The 17,044-nt window shown below is 43.3% G+C and overlaps 1 long non-coding RNA gene across 1 annotated transcript in view; it reads left to right on the top strand.

The window, feature by feature from the left end:
- LOC141091874 (uncharacterized) overlaps positions 1-6,011 on the top strand; it is a 92,413-nt gene extending 86,402 nt beyond the window's left edge. Inside the window, exon 3 of the long non-coding RNA XR_012232602.1 lies at positions 4,839-6,011. This is a non-coding gene — a long non-coding RNA (uncharacterized lncRNA). The remainder of the gene's footprint in view (positions 1-4,838) is intronic.
- The last annotated feature ends 11,033 nt before the right edge of the window (positions 6,012-17,044 follow it).

The raw sequence follows: 17,044 nt of genomic DNA, 5'->3' as shown, positions 1-17,044 counted from the left end.
GTGGCCATTTTTAGCGTTCATTTTACAGTCTATCAAATTGGGTCTTTTGCAGATTTCCACAAGTTTTTAAGTCCAATAAATCGTAGGTGCACAGAACCCGGTGGCACCGGGCTTCGTCATCCTATTCGTGACGCCAAGTTGGGTCGCCCTTCCAGGGTTGTGGGGTACTCAGTACCGGGCCTGATGAGCTTCAATGGGAGATGTCGCGGCAGCTGGGACCCGGCCCGTGACCCTGGGCGCCCAATGTAAAAGGGGAATGTTCAGTGTGCTTATGATGATTAGAGTTTATGAATGAATGAGTCGTGACGCCACCTGTGGTATTCGGCAATGAAGATGTTAAGCCGACGCTGCAGACAGATCCTCTGGGACTGATGGTGTGGTGCAGCAATGATGTTATAGCCCTACACAGCAGGACTGTAGTCCCAGGGCAGAGTAGGTGAAGTGACACTTAGATGGTGTAGTGTCGGGCGCAGGGGATGTAGCAGTGCTGGGCAGCTTGACGCAGGAATAAGTGGAGGACACCAGGGCATGTAGTTCCAAAGTTTTACTCACAGTCTGTCGTGGCACAAGAGCCCACATCTGTGCCGTGTCCTCCGGGTCAGGAGCTCAGCCAACTTCCAGGCAAGATGAAGTACTCTTTTCCAATACTCAGCCAACATATGTGCCTTTTTTGAACGTCTCCCTCTTAGCGCCTTTTAGTGAAGCACTCACAGTACTGAGTTACACTGGAGTTCCTCCTGTCAGATGTTCTTAGAACTCTACTTGTACAGCAGACAGCTGTAGCCTGCTTCGGGGACTCCTTACTACCTAGTCCCGGCTCACACACGTTGCTGTTGTGCCCCCAAGTCTGGTGTGGGAATAAAGTGGTGACAACTTCTATTTCTCCGGTGTCTGCTGCAGGACCATTAGTATCCATACAATTTCGGGGACCGGACCCCGGCCTTGCACTTAGAACTTGGGAAGGGTTCTCCTCTAACCCTAATCCTGAGTTCTCTTCTTCTCCTCACGTTCCATACTAATCCTCTAATCCTTTCCTTTTTATGGAGAGTGAGGCTTTCTAATAATGTTCCTTTCCTGTGCCAGCGGACCCAGGTCACTGAGGTTGGCTTCAGCACTTCCTTCATCCATCCCACTCCGGGGATCTCCTTTCACAGACTGACTTCGTCAGACTCCTGTGACCAACTACCTAAATCCTACACTCTTCCCGCTCTTTTGAATGCAAACTAAACTCCACCCGCCTCCCAGCACGCATCATGTTCCAAGCAGGGATCCACCAAAAGGTGCTTTGCTACACTACTATGTTGTGTGGGATGCAGGTGTTGGAGCATGGTCAGGTGTCTCCACCTTACCTGAATGGTGGGGTACCACACCTCAGGAGGAGGTGCAGTACCTCTGTGGTGACTGAACCCTCAGGGGCGCCACATGTGCACTTGTGTCACAACCGGAGCTCAACAAAACTAGTGATCTGGATCAACATTTAGCGTTTTCTGATCCTTTAACCCCTTCATGACATATGACGTATTTTTACATCATATGTCATATCCCTGACTTTGATGCAAGCTCTGGCACTGAGTCTGCATCACTCCCTGCACATGACAGCTGATTTAATCATGTGTCATGTGCCTTTAACAGCCATGGGTTTAGAGGCTATTAGCAAATTAAATCTCTGACAGCGGGGTTCAACATGTGCCAGTTGGAAGCGCATCCCAAATCCCACCCATTGGCGCCCCTGTCACATGATCGAATTGCCATGACAGAGGTCGGTCTGCAGAAAACCCCCAGTGCCTGTCATTGTGAATCTCCTGTGAACGTCGGCTTGAGGCCGATGTTCATGAGTCGTGATTTCTGCTCTACATAGCAGTTCTCAAGCCCTGCTATGTGTTGCACTGTCAATAGGACGATGGCTGTTTCAAGTCTTCTAAGGAAACTATTAAATAAAGTAAAAAGTAAAAAAGTTTTTAAAAAATCGGAAAAAAATAAAAAAAGCACAAAATTACAAATCACCCCCATTTTCCCCCAATGAAAATAAAACAAACAAAAAATACATATTTGGTATTGCTGTGTTCAAAAATGTCCTGTGGTTCAAAATATATAATAAATTAATAAGATCAGTAAACAGCATAACAAGAAAAAAACAATGTATCTACCCCAAAATAGTATCAATAAAAATGTCAGTTCAGGGTGCAAAAAATAAGCACTCACCCAGCCACAGATCTCAAAAAACGAAAATACTACTGGTCTTGGAAAATGGCAGCAAACGCACAAATGTTTTGTTCATACAAATTTAAGAATTTTTTTTCACCACATAAATAAAAAAGCCTATATATGTTTGGTGTTTGCGTACTTGTACTAACCTGGAGAGTCATATTGCCAGGTCAGTTTAACCATATAGTGAACATGGTAAATACAAAAGCCATAAAACAATTATGGGATTGTTCTTTTTTTGGTGGCAATTTTACCGCACTTGGAATTTTTATCCTGTTTTTTAGTACACTACATATGATTTGGTAAAATCAATGGTGTCATTCAAAAGTACAGCTCATCCCGCAAAAAACAAGCCCTCATACAGCTATAGTGATGGAAAAATAAAAAAGTTATGGCTCTTGGAAGAAGGGGAGGACAAAATGAAATAGACTCTACTTATAAAATAAAGGTACTTTGCACACAAATTGGCCAATTCATGTATGCCCACGAGCCACAACAAGGCGGCCTTTCTCTTGTAGGACCCTAGACCTAATATTTATCAAATGTGCTTTTCCTGGGCTGTTTTTAGTTAGCGCTGGATCCTTCCTGCACTTTAAATTTGTGGGCTTATAGCCCAGTAGAGGAATGTTTGATAAATATTATGTTTAGAACCCTGCCAGAGAAAGGCCAACTTGTTAAGACTGGTGGGCATGCATTACTTGACAATAATGCAGTTTATATTTCATATAGTCAATGTTTACAAACATCATAATATATGCAGGGGCTGCTGTATTCTTTGATTTGCATATTATGCACTTATAGCAGATTCCAGCTGTTAAGATTTGCATTATTCTGTTAGGGTAGCTGGTCATTTTTTGTTTTTGTAGTTAGATGGATAGATATACGGTATATGAAAAAAAACTGAAGGAAATTCAGTGTAAAATTAGAATACGGTAGCAAGCCTCCAAATTTTGGTTTCAAAGTTTCTATACAGAAATCCAAAATAATAAGGATGGCAACACTGCAAACTTGCTGATGGCTGGGAGTTTGACTGCAGGAACCCATGGATCCCAAGCCTTAGGCTTTAGAGAGCTCTCTTGAGTGGAGCAGTGGAGCCGAAGTGCACATATTCTACTTTTGCTCCATTCAATGTCTATGGAAGTGCCAGAGAAGAAAAGTGCTTGGCTTTTTCCAGTAGTCTCATTCACAATGAATGGAGGGGAGGTCAAGCATGTGCACCTTGGCACCATCCAAGACGGAGCTCTGCAGATCCCTATTCTGAGGATTAATAATAATAATAATAATAATAATAATAATCTTTATTTATATAGCGCCAACATATTCCGCAGCGCTTTAAATTTTAATAGTTTCAAAACACAAGTCATTAGTAACAACGTTAACAATGCAATAATTAAAGCAAAATAAGACGACCCTGCTCATGAGAGCTTACAATCTACAATGAGGTGGGGGAGATACAAGGTACAGGTGTATATTTACAATGGTGTATTTGTGGGAAAGGTGAATTGACGGACAGACTTGACTGGGAGTAGGAGGGGACGATTTGTGCACTATAGACGGAGATTGGCAATGACAGAAAGGTAACAGCAGGGAGAGACAGAAAAGGGAGTGCAGTACCGAAATTTGACCACAAGATGGCAGGGGGGAGTGTAGTTCAGGACTTAACATCAGCTTGCGTCTATAGAAACTGCTTAGTCATGGGGGGCGGGGAGATAGGAACCCAGGAGGGAAATTCCCAGTGAGAGAGGGGATAAATAGGACAGGTTAGGGTTCCAGGCTAGGCTAGTCCCGGGAGAAGCTCAACAGAGGAGGACTCAGGACAGAAGATGGAGAACGGTGAAGAACTCGACCAGGGGACTGACAAGAGAAGACAGTCGGGGGGGTGGCCCTGACACGACGTACCGCAGGACAGACGAGGCCCCAGGAGTACCGACTGGACAACGACCTTGGGCAGGTGAAGCGCTGGTGGTAGATTGATCTAGGACAGCCCCAGCGAAAGATCCATGAGGGATGTCATCACGACTAAAGGAGAGGTGAAAGGTACCCGGGCCTGGAAACGGAGAGCTATAAAGGAACTGCGGTGCATGGCTAAGGTCGTCAGGAGGACGGCAAATAAACCCGGATCTGTTACAACTGAATTCTGCCTCTGACTCGTCTTTGCCTCGTCCGGTTGTGGTAAGCAGTGGACCACCCCCAATCCGGTCCCCTACCACATATTTACAATGATGGTCCAGCCATCTTGAGGGAGTGAGGGATGGATGGAGATAGCCCATTTACTACACATGCACACTTACATATAGAATGACTTTGATTAGTGAACGTGATAGGCTGCTCTGAACAAATGTGTTTTGAGGGAGCGCCTGAAACTATGCAAATTGTGGATAGTCCTAATTTCTTGGGGTAGAGCATTCCACAGGATTGGTGCAGCGTGGGAAAAGTCTTGGAGTCGAGAGTGGGAGGTACGGATTATCGATAGAGACAAGCTCCTGCATAAACCTTCTAAACGAGCTAATGCCAATACTGTTCGCTCCACGATTTATCACCAAAATTTAATTCAAACTGGAATTAATGTCTTGTTCACTTTTTTGTCTGGGTATTTTTAACCTTTTTAACTTCTCATTATCCCTTTCTTATAGCGTTTCCATGCCTGTTATGCTGATCGGTATTTTGCCTTAGAACGGATTTTATTGCTACTATCAATTGGAACTGACCGCCATCATGGACATTTCCTCTTTTTGAGAGGTTCCCCTTTTTTTCAACGGATATTTGTTGCCGATTAAAGTCGTCTCATGTATTATATTGTATAACATGTTGGATTTATGCAATTGTCAATTTTTTGTCTTACACTATACTGGAAATGATGGCTATATTATTAGCCTGTGTTTACATGTGTTTTTCTGTCCGGATTTAAATATAACAGACGCCTATTAAACATAGTTAGGCATTTCTAATTATGACTTTTTGACTGTCTTGTAAATTCATTTGTTATATAGCTGGCAGTTTTTGATTATGTTTTATATCGCCAGTCTTTAACTTCTATCTGACTCTCTGTCAAATTTGCTAAGATCTTCCTCTCATTTACTTCCTGGCACAGACGCACTCCACGTGTGCGCTGTGACCCTGCCGTGGCGTCAGGATGACGCGCGCGTTGCCTAGGCGATGTGCAGTGACGATCATTACATCCTCCTGCTCATTGGCCATGGGCGCACGTGCGCTCCTCCCCCTCCACGGATGGGCACAACACGCTGGATGGGCGCCGATTTGCTGAGCTATTATGGCTGGACTATAAAAAGCCCATGACGCTGTTAACAGGCACGCCTCCTGATGAAACCACAAGGAAGTGGTGAAACGCGCGTCGAGGCTTAAAGAGGGTCCTCTCTGTCTCCTGCTCTGCGTCCACACCACACCATGTCTGAAGGTAATGAATTCTAGAAACTTTGCCGCTATTTTGCATCTATATCATTGATCAGACTCTGGTCTAAATATAGCTCCATTTAGACGTGGTTAGATAACCAGTATTGAACTTCTATTCTTATCAGACTTTTTTACCTCAATTGTCCTTACTGGTCTACTTAATTATGGTGTTGCTGCCCTGCGGGGTTCAGACTGTGACTTCCCTTTCTTTCCTTTCTCTCTGTCAGGTGTGTGATATAGTTCAATATTTACATACATGCAATGAATACCATAGTGTTACTTTTGACACCATACTCACCTGTAATTTCTCTGTGATTGCTGCTGTGTACTACATGTTCTTTCATTCCACACCTGCCCTCCCCCTCTTTTCCCTCCCCCCATCCCCGGCCTTTTAGTGTGTGCATACCCATGATAATACCTTTTTGTCAAATTTTTTCAAGATTAATAAAAATAAAAATATTTTGCATAAATTCTAGAGAACTATGTGAGCCTCTATTTATTATTCAGGGTGTTTTATATGATTATATTCTGTGCACTTAATTAGACATTTTGTTTGGTATTTGTGTTATTGTGCTCAGTAACTACTATTGTCTAGATATTTCCTTGTTTTGCAGTTTTTTCTTTTTGGTTTAACGGATTAATGCAGAGGTTAGTCGAAAGTCATTTGCAGAGCGCAGCGGTCAGTTAGGCCGATAGACAGAAATGAGGGAGGAGATGTAGGGGGGTGCCGCACTGTGGAGAGCTTTGTGGGTGAGAACAAGTACTTTGAATTGGATCTTATAATGAATGGGCAGCCAATGTAAAGGGGGTTTTACACATAGCGGTATCGCTAGCAATATCGCTAAAGCATCACCGATTTGGTGACGCAGCAGCGATATCGCTATGTGTGATACTTACCTCCAACCGGCTCCCCCGCTGTCTGTCGTTGATCGCGCGAGATCACGCAGCTCCATTTCTCGTCGGGCGCTTCCTGCTGGCGCTGATGCGGACGGGAGGACGTCAGGATCGCCGCGTCTGAAAGGTAAGTAACGACCGCTGTATCGCTGCTGCATCGCTGTGAGATCTGCCTGTGTGGCAGCTCACTAGCGACCATTTAGCGATGCACCAGCGATCCTGACCGTGTCGTATAGTTGTTGGGATCGCTGGTGCATCGCTAAATGTAAAGGGGCCTTAAGGACTGGCGAAGAGCGGACATGTCTGAGTACCGATTAGCCAGATAGATGACCCTGGCTGCTGCATTAAGTATGGACTGGAGAGGGGATAGTTGATTTCCAGAAGAGGGTCCCCTTTATCACTCACACAATGATAAAAAGAAATACTAGATAGACATTAGAAAGTTAGGATGATTATCTTGAAAGATAAACTAACACTGCATGTTTCCTTTTAATTCACATCCTTTGAAGAACTGCAGTTACAATGGTCTTGGGAAATGAGACAACAGTGTGTTTTTTATTTCAGATATCAGCATTTTTATCGCTATTTTTGTTATTTCTTATGCCCAAATCAGAAGTTATGAAGATAAAATGCAATGTGTACAATGTCACCCTGAGTTAACAGTTGTTTTTCACTGAGGTCTTAATAACACAGCCACACTAAACTTTCCATTTCTCGAGACCTAACAGTCTTCTCCCCTTGGGAAAGATTGCCATATGTATAAATGATGACTTACTAGGAGAATTCCAGCTAAGTCATAATTCATAGATAATTCATTGCCATGCGTGAGTATTAATTAGGATTTTCTAAGACGTAGGAGTAGGATAACCCAGCTCAAGTAGGAAACTCTTCTGCTGTTAATTTTATTATGTACACAGCCTTTATTTAGCGCTATGCAATGTAAAATTAAAGAATAAGGAAGTGTTAATAAACTGCTTCTGCCTTCTCTCCAGGGCGCCTTGCAAATTCTGACAGCCAAGCATCCAATTTTTAGCTGCCGTTGGCTTAAACCTGCCCTATATATTTATTACTGTGCATGTTTCCAGCCTAGGATCCCATAATGTGTGTGTATGTTGTATGATCCTTAAAGGGGTAAACACATCTTGTTTGGTGTACATTGACGTGAAATGCGATTTATGCATCTAAACGTTGAATGGGGATCTGAAAAATTGCCACAACTACATGATGCTTTCCTCAATGAAGCTTGTTGGAGTTATATATAGAAAGACTTGAAATTACAGTGCTAGGCTTTTTTCTTAAAGATGACCTATCAATTGTCATAAATAAATATTTTTTTTTTTTGCTGGTGTAAATGCCATTGTTCGGAATATGGTATTGCTTATTTTCTATTCCTGCGCCTCTCCGTTCATCAGATTTAGTGCTCTCTTCAGTGTATATAAATCTAGTCTTTTTAGTCAAATGGGCATTGTCCTCAAGAAGACTACCAGGAAGAAGAGTCCACCTTGAGTCTCTTATGTTTCCAGGAAAAGAGTTATGCACAGGCATAGACAGAGTCGGACTGAGATGTCTGGGGCCCACAAGAGGTATTGACTCTAGGGGCTCACTCTTCAGCTATATGTAAATACCTGTTAGTGTGACACCCCAGAGTTCGGTTGTCACAGTGACATTGCCTCCCTCTAAGAGGTGAAGTCATGCTTGGAGGCAGAAAGGGGACCCCCATGCCAGGTAACATAGATTAAATCACAATTCCTGCTGCAGGTCAGAAAAGGGAGATGCCTTATAAATTCTGGCTAGCAGAGGGGGTTGGTGAGTCAGCTAGAAGTGAGCTGAGGGAGTTGTCATGGAAACGAGAGCAGCTGTGAGCAAATAACAAGACAGTTAAATGTGAGGTAAAAAGATCTTTCTGGAAGATCCAGTCAGTTCAAGACAGGGAGCTGATCTGTGAGGAGCTGGTGAGGGGAAGCTGATCTGTGAAGAGGGAAAGGATAGGAGCAGAGACAGAGAGGCTCTGGGGAAGCTAAAAATACTGAGTATAGTAGACCCCCAGAGCGAAGCGCTAATAGAGAGAAAGGGACGCCAGAGTCCTGGGTGGGCAGGAGCTGTATGTCCTCCCGCCGAATCTGGAAGTACAGGGGATTGTAAACTCCTGAGCGACATTGAACACCTGAGGGCACGGCAGCAGCTAAGGAGCCCAGGGCTGATGGAGAAAAAGGACGGTACCCATGGAATAGGCTCATGCTGACAGCCGTACAGGTTAGTGAAATTATCACGTACAGTTGTGGCCAAAAGTATTGACACCCCTGCAATTCTGTCAGATAATACTCAGTTTCTTCCTGAAAATTATTGCAAACACAAATTCTTTGGTATTATTATCTTCATTTAATTTGTCTTAAATTAAAAAACACAAAAAGAATTGTCCTAAAGCCAAATTGGATATAATTCCACACCAAACATAAAAAAGAGGGTGGACAAAAGTATTGGCACTGTTCGAAAAATCATGTGATGCTTCTCTAATTTGTGTAATTAACAGCACTTGAAACTTACCTGTGGCACCTAACAGGTGTTGGCAATAACTAAATCATACTTGCAGCCAGTTGACATGGATTAAAGTTGACTCAACCTCTGTCCTGTGTCCTTGTGTGTACCACATTGAGCATGGAGAAAAGAAAGAAGACCAAAGAACTATCTGAAGACTTGAGAAACCAAATTGTGAGGAAGCATGAGCAATCTCAAGGCTACAAGTCCATCTCCAAAGACCTGAATGTTTCTGTGTCTACTGTGCACAGTGTCATCAAGAAGTTTAAAGCCCATGGCACTGTGGCTAACCTCCCTAGATGTGGACGGAAAAGAAAAATTGACAAGAGATTTCAATGCAAGATTGTGCGGATGTAGGATAAAGAACCTCGACTAACATCCAAACAAGTTCAAGCTGCCCTGCAGTCCGAGGGTACAACAGTGTCAACCCGTATTATCCGTTGGCGTCTGAAGGGAAAGGGACTGTATGGTAGGAGACCCAGGAAGACCCCACTTCTTACCCCGAGACATAAAAAACCAGGCTGGAGTTTGCGAAAACTTACCTGAATAAGCCTAAAACGTTTTGGAAGAATGTTCTCTGGTCAGATGAGACAAAAGTAGAGCTTTTTGGGCAAAGGCATCAACATAGAGTTTACAGGAGAAAAAAAGAGGCATTCAAAGAAAAGAACACGGTCCCTACAGCGAAACATGGCGGAGGTTCCCTGATGTTTTGGGGTTGCTTTGCTGCCTCTGGCACTGGACTGCTTGACCGTGTGCATGGCATTATGAAGTCTGAAGACTACCAACAAATTTTGCAGCATAATGTAGGGCCCAGTGTGAGAAAGCTGGGTCTCTCTCAGAGGTCATGGGTCTTCCAGCAGGACAATGACCCAAAACACACTTCAAAAAGCACTAGAAAATGGTTTGAGAGAAAGCACTGGAGACTTCTAAGGTGGCCAGCAATGAGTCCAGACCTGAATCCCATAGAACACCTGTGGAGAGATCTAAAAATGGCAGTTTGGAGAAGGCACCCTTCAAATATTAGGGACCTGGAGCAGTTTGCCAAAGAAGAATGGTCTAAAATTCCAGCAGAGCATTGTAAGAAACTCATTGATGGTTACCGGAAGCGGTTGGTCGCAGTTATTTTGGCTAAAGGTTGTGCAACCAAGTATTAGGCTGAGGGTGCCAATACTTTTGTCTGGCCTATTTTTGGAGTTTTGTGTGAAATGATCAATGTTTTGCTTTTTGCTTCATTCCCTTTTGTGTTTTTTCATTTAAGACAAATTAAATGAAGATAATAATACCAAAGAATTTGTGTGTTGCAATCATTTTCAGGAAGACACTGAGTATTATCTGACAGAATTGCAGGGGTGTCAATACTTTTGGCCACAACTGTAAATAGAGGGTCTCAGCTTGGTTACAAATAGCAGAGACCCACACAAAAAGCGCAGAAGGAAGGCCCTAAATCCCCACCTGGCAAGGTGGATCCCCTGAATGCCTCCAGGCGAGCCGGACTCAAGCCATCACCTGTATGTGATACTCCAGATTGTAACCAATTGCCAGTAAAAGGTAAAGAAACTGCACCTCTCTGTGTCCTCTCATTTCTCTGCACCCCAATGTTCACAGCCATCTTAACTATTAATCAAACATCTTTGTCCTGGGACTATTGCTCTACCTGTGGATAGCTATTTTCACCTCAGCTGCGACACACTAACAGTCTCAGGCGAACAACACCGCAGCGCTGGTCACCTCTGACCAGAATACCACAGGTGGCGTCACGTATTTAATCATCTATAAACTTTATCTTCATTTTTACCACATCTAACAACATCACAAACAACTTTCCCCTTCCCCTATTTTATTTAATGGACGCCCCAGGGCCACGGACCGGGTCACCGCCGCAGTGACATCGTCCCCCATTGATGTCGACTGGCCGCTCATGCGCCTGGGCGCTCCTTTAGCAGTTATCTCCATTATAGTGGAGCATTGCCTGTAAAACACAGTTGGCTCCTGCACATCTACTGTACGCCCCCATAACTGGGATGTACAGTTACGGTAGTTAAAATTAAAGTGGTTCTTTGGTGAAAACACACCGATCCATGGGCTCAACAGGATAGGTGATAACTTATTGATTGTTTGGGTCCAACCATTGGAAACTGCGCCGATCGGAAGAATGAGAAACTTTTATCTGTGCCAGGACACTTTTATCCCCATTTTAAAATGGAGTGGCAGGTGGGATGTCTGACTACAGCTCCATTTATCCTCTCTGGAGCTTCCAGAAAAAAAACAAGCGCAGAGCTCGGAGCCACTGAGGGAATGAATGGATCAGTGGTCAAGTCACACATGCCGCTGCAGTCTAATGGGCATAAAAGCTCCACATTCTGCCGGTTCGTGCGAGTGACAGCAGTCAGACCCCACCATTCAATAAGTTATCGCTTATCCTGTTGAGAAGTGAATACTTGTTTTCACCAGAGAACCCCTGTAAGTGCATCTTGTATGTATGTAATCACTAATGGAAATAAAAAATCTTTTCCTAATTAATATCAGAGTGAATAATTGACCACCATATACAACACAATCCACTATTCCATGACCAATAATACACAAGACACGACATCCAGATCCAAAATGTTGTAGCAAATATCACTTTATTAGAAAAACAGGACATATAGAGATATAGAGTTATTTATTGCTAAGGTGAAGTCATTATATTTTGCTATTATGATTAGGTCCATGAGGTTCTTTAGGATAAGTGCCATCCAATAATCCTATTTTCTTTATATGGTTTGCAAAGATGCGTCACTACATGTTTTGTTATCCATTATAAAGGTCCACATGGGGTTAATATGCTTGAGTACTGCTATCATACTTATACTCAGTTTGAATATTCCTTTACTGCTTTTATGCCGGTTCTCCTAAGAGGCAACTCTCATGGCCATGATAGCGTCCTGGTGACGCTTGCGCACCACGCCCCGGGCGTTTATGGTGACCGTGGCGTCTCTATGCATGGGGTGGACTCCGGTAATCCTCTGGAGCCTCCCACTGCATGACGCGGCGTGCACTTTGCGTTCCGGGTTGTCATGATGATGCACGCGTCAGTTCTGGCACGCGTCAGAGGCCTTCCGGTCCGGCGCTATTTTAATCTGTGCACATCTTTCCTCACCACGTCCCCTGACGAAGGAACCTTGCTCCGAAACGTGCGTCGGGGAGACGTGCCATCATCCTTCCTGACCGCACATGTGCCCACATAGGTAATTACTGGGTATTTACCCCTGCTCCTCTGCTCTCTCCTTCCCCCTGTCCTCTCGTTACACTCTGGGCAGCCTTCTGAATCATCATTTGTAGGGGAATTTTTGTATCCAGCATTAAGCCTACATACTTCTATCGTACCATTGCTTGGGGATACTATGGAGTTATATGGACACCATGCCAATTAGGTGGGAGCTCGGTGGGAATTTATTAACCCTTCACCCTTGCTATTCCGCCCAACATAAGTATCATATAGATTGAGCATCTTTGAGGGGCCAATTTAACATCAAGGGGCACATTTTGTAGGGACAGCTTCATTATCTATGTTAAATTTAACTCCTTAATGCCTATGATGATGATGGAATACATACTAATGGAGAATATTATCTTTTACATGGATGTGGCATATTCAACTTAATGAACTGCTTTCAGTCTACAGCTAACTATGTATTGACACTGCTTTGTGAGAATTCTTGTTTGGTTGTTTGGCGCGTCTTTCAGCACTGATGCACTTTATTGTCTTTGATACCTGCTCCCCTATTTTTTCCTCTTCTGTCCTGTTTTTCTAATAAAGTGATATTTGCTACAACATTTTGGATCTGGATGTCTTGTGTGGTTTTCCACACTTCTGCTCTATATTGTTTAAATGATGGGTCCTTACTGTCCATCTTTTTGAAAACAGCACAGTTTCACGGTTTTTGATTATAGCATGCTGTTTTTTTTACCTTTGCTGTGATATTATGCCATTTTTCTGTGTTATGCACAGGTTGTTGCTTCGGTAACATGGACTACAAGGCCAGGGAGAAATCCTGGCTAGGACAAGTAGATGAAGTCTTTGGACATGATGGGACCAGTGGTATGAGGGCTGGTGTACACATGAATGATGTTACGTTTGAATCTGTTCAAAAAATGTTAATCAAAAGAACAAAGATCTGGTGGAACAGAATTTTTCTTGAAAAGTATATTCTTAAAAACATGATATGCAGGGGTCTCCGGGTTCGGGTTCTACCCACTTTCCCCATTGGTGATGCCGACTTCGTATCCGGGAAGATGCGTGTGGGACATGCTCCATGACTCTTATGAAATTGTTAGTGGGCCTGAATACTAAAACAATTGACAGTCTTGACAAAAACATTGATCAAACTTTGATAGAGTTGCGAGCTAATTGCTCAGCGGAACAACTAAAGTCGTATGAGGACATTTTGGAAAAAGCAGTTGACACGGTGGTAAAAAAGATCAATGAGACGCAGACGTCTAAATTCAATAGAGATCTAAAGGATTACCAAAATAAAATTGTATACTTTTGGAGAAAGCCAATGACACATGCACCACCGCTACATCGTAGTACATCCAATACCTCAGTGTCTTCTCTTAGTACACAGTCGGATGCCTCCACCTCCTCATTTGTCACCCGTTCTGGCACGAACTATGGGAGAATGAGAAATTATAATTATCATCCCTACAAGAGAAAGAAGAATCGCTCCTTTGAGGGCTCGGCCAATGATAACAAGGTAATTAATCTTAGTAGTCACGTACTTACACAAGCGGACTGTACCTTGTTACACAAAGGTTTATTGTTTTCACCTGTGGCGGGCTTTGATAGGTTTACAGCCATCAAAGACCTGAATATTTTTGCCAGATCCCTCCTTTTTAAGTGATTCTTCTTTGATGATAATTTGAATACATTGTTCCCCACAGAAGAAGAACAGTCGGCACTGAGAACAATCGAGGATCTCTCTGAGGAACATCTAACTCCCGAGGGAGGTAAGATACCTCCCTCTTTGAAGATACGCTCGAAGAGATTTCCCCCCCTTTCAAATTGCAGTGCAATAGACCTCTTTGTGAAGGTAGTGACCAATGAATTCCTGAGTGTACCACAATACATCCAGAAACACAATTTGTCTGTGGAGGAGATAAGACGTTTAACTTATCTGAGGGATCTCCCTGATGTTGTGATCAAGCCGGCGGACAAGGGGGGTAACATCGTAGTTTGGCCCAAAGAGTCTAATGAAAAAGAAGCGATGCACCAATTGAACAACACTACGTGTTACAAGAGACTTACATTTAACCCCTTGTCTGCCTTCTGTTCGCAACTCAGGGTGATCCTAACAAGGGGGATGGAGGTCAAAATCATCACTAGGGAACTGTGGTCTACACTGCTTGTGGTTGAGCCCACTATTCCCACCTTTTATCTCCTCCCCAAGACACATAAAAATATGCAACCCCCCCAGAGAGGCGTATAGTGTCGGGGCGCGGAGGATTTTTGGAGTGTGTAAATAAGTGGTTGGACTCAATACTCCAACCATTAGTTGAAGATCTGCCTTCATATCTAAAGGACACAAACCAACTTTTGCGAAAGACTGATGGTCTCACCCTAGACGATGACACGTTCCTGTGCACCATGGACGTGGAGTCTTTATATTCTAATATCCGGCATGAGGATGGCCTACGGGCAACAGAGTTCTTCTTGTCCATGTCTAAGATCTCTTTGGGCCTGAGGAACCTGAGTTTGGAGGTACTTGAATTCGCTTTGACCCATACCTTCTTCCTTTTCAGGGGGTCCTTTTTCCTACAGCTCCAGGAGACAGCGATGGGGGCGGCCTATGCGCCTTCATACGCAAATTTGTTCCTGGGGCTGTGGGAGAGGGACCTCCTGATGTTGGATCGACTGTCATCTATGGAGAGCGTCCTTTTATGGACACGCTACATAGATGACATTCTATTGATCTGGCAAGGGGACAGCGGATCACTAGAAGACTTCATTGGTCATCTAAACGATGGTGAACGCAATATAAGACTTACTGCCACCTTTGACAAAGACAAAGTGGAGTTCTTAGATGTTTTGATAAGTAGAGATGAAGAGGGGATGGTTCAGACTACCATCTATAGAAAACCGACGTCTACGAACATGCTCCTGCACGCTTCCTCTTCCCACCCGCCACATATGGTGCGGTCAGTACCTATTGGGCAGTTCCTGCGCCTCCGACGCATTTGTTCAACGATGGAAGAATTTGAGGATCAAGCCAGGGACATGAAGATCCGCTTCTCTGAGAGGGGTTATAGTAACCGCTCTATCAAAAGAGCTTATTTACATGCTAAATTTAGTGACAGGAATGTCCTTCTATATAAACCAAGAGATGAACCAGCTAAATCAGATGTAGTAGTAAGGTTTATTACTAATTTTAATACCCGTTCAGAGCAAATGCGGACCATTTTGAAAAAATCTTTGCCAATTCTTAAAACAGACCCAATAATTGCGAAAATCATTCCTGATACACGCCAGATTACGTTTAGGAGGGCCAAAAACCTGGGAGACCATTTGGTACACAGCCACTATGTTGGGAACCCCCCTAGGATATTTTTGGATAATTTTGTACGCAAGAGAGGTGGTGGCAGTACCGCCTGTGGCCATTGTGGCCAACATGGTGAGAGAGGACACATTTACAGACTCTTCAGGTAGCAAGGTATACAAAATATTGAAATCTATTACATGCACGTCTTGGAACGTGGTTTACTATGCCACATGTCCCTGTTCCCTAATCTATGTTGGGTTGACTACCCGACAACTCAAGGTTAGGGTCAGGGAACATGTTTTAGGCATAGAAGCCGCGGCCAATGAAACGGATGTACATTTACTAAAAACCATACCGAGACATTTTAAAATCGTTCATGACTGTAATAACAAATGCCTCAAAGTAAGGGGTATTGATATGGTGGATTTGGGAATACGGGGTGGGAGAATATCCCAACGCCTTGCCCAGAAGGAGACACGGTGGATTTGGGCTCTAAACACAGTCCATCCACAAGGGTTGAATGAAAATTTATCATATGTGCCATTCCTGTGATACACTCTTCCTCTGTGGGGCAGTGTGGCAGTAGGCATGTTGGCCACAGTGCTGCATTTGTTTTTAATTTATTTTAATTTCGCTTTGCTTTAATTGTTTTTAGACCCCTTTTTTTCGTGCCTGGATGGGATCTGATGGTTGCCCTTCCTTAATTCCTGTATCTTACTGGGGAAGAAGATCTCTGGATTCCTCCAATGAAGTCCTTCTAAAATCTGGATGATATGGAGAACCTTTATGTTACCTATTATTTTACATGGAGTGACTCATTATCTATCTTTGGATCCATGTGATTATTTATATCAAGAGAATTATACGTTGGTTGATGTATAACTTTACTATATCATAGGAATTATGATGACTTTGCCTTATATGTTGCCTTTATTATATCTATCACATTTTTATAGTCTATCTGTTTGATAATTTGTGAGACATAGAGTTATTTATTGTTAAGGTGAAGTCATTATATTTTGCTATTATGATTAGGTCCATGAGCTTCTTTAGGATAAGTGCCATCCAATAATCCTATTTTCTTTATATGGTTTGCAAAGATGCGTCACTACATGTTTTGCTGTTTTTTTTACCTTTGCTGTGATATCATGACCAATAATAGCACATACAAGGGAGAAATACAGCCACTCGGTGACCAAACCACATATTACCACCGCATAGTGACCGAATAACACCGCATACAAGGGAGAAATACCACCTCACCATGACCAGACCACATATTACCAGCATATAGAGACCAAATAATACCACATGCAAAGGGTAAATACTGCCAAACTGTGACCAGACCACATAGTGACCGAATAATACCATATAGAGGGATAAATACTGCCACATCATGACATAGGATGTCTGGGGCCCACAGGAGGACATAGTGACCCAATATTACAATACTGATCATTAACCACAATACTAATAGC

This window comes from Dendrobates tinctorius, unplaced genomic scaffold (genome assembly GCF_039654945.1).
Source record: "Dendrobates tinctorius isolate UK_male_01 unplaced genomic scaffold, ASM3965494v1 ptg000056l, whole genome shotgun sequence".
Classification (NCBI taxonomy): Eukaryota; Metazoa; Chordata; class Amphibia; order Anura; family Dendrobatidae; genus Dendrobates; species Dendrobates tinctorius.
This window is presented reverse-complemented; position numbering and strand designations above follow the sequence as displayed.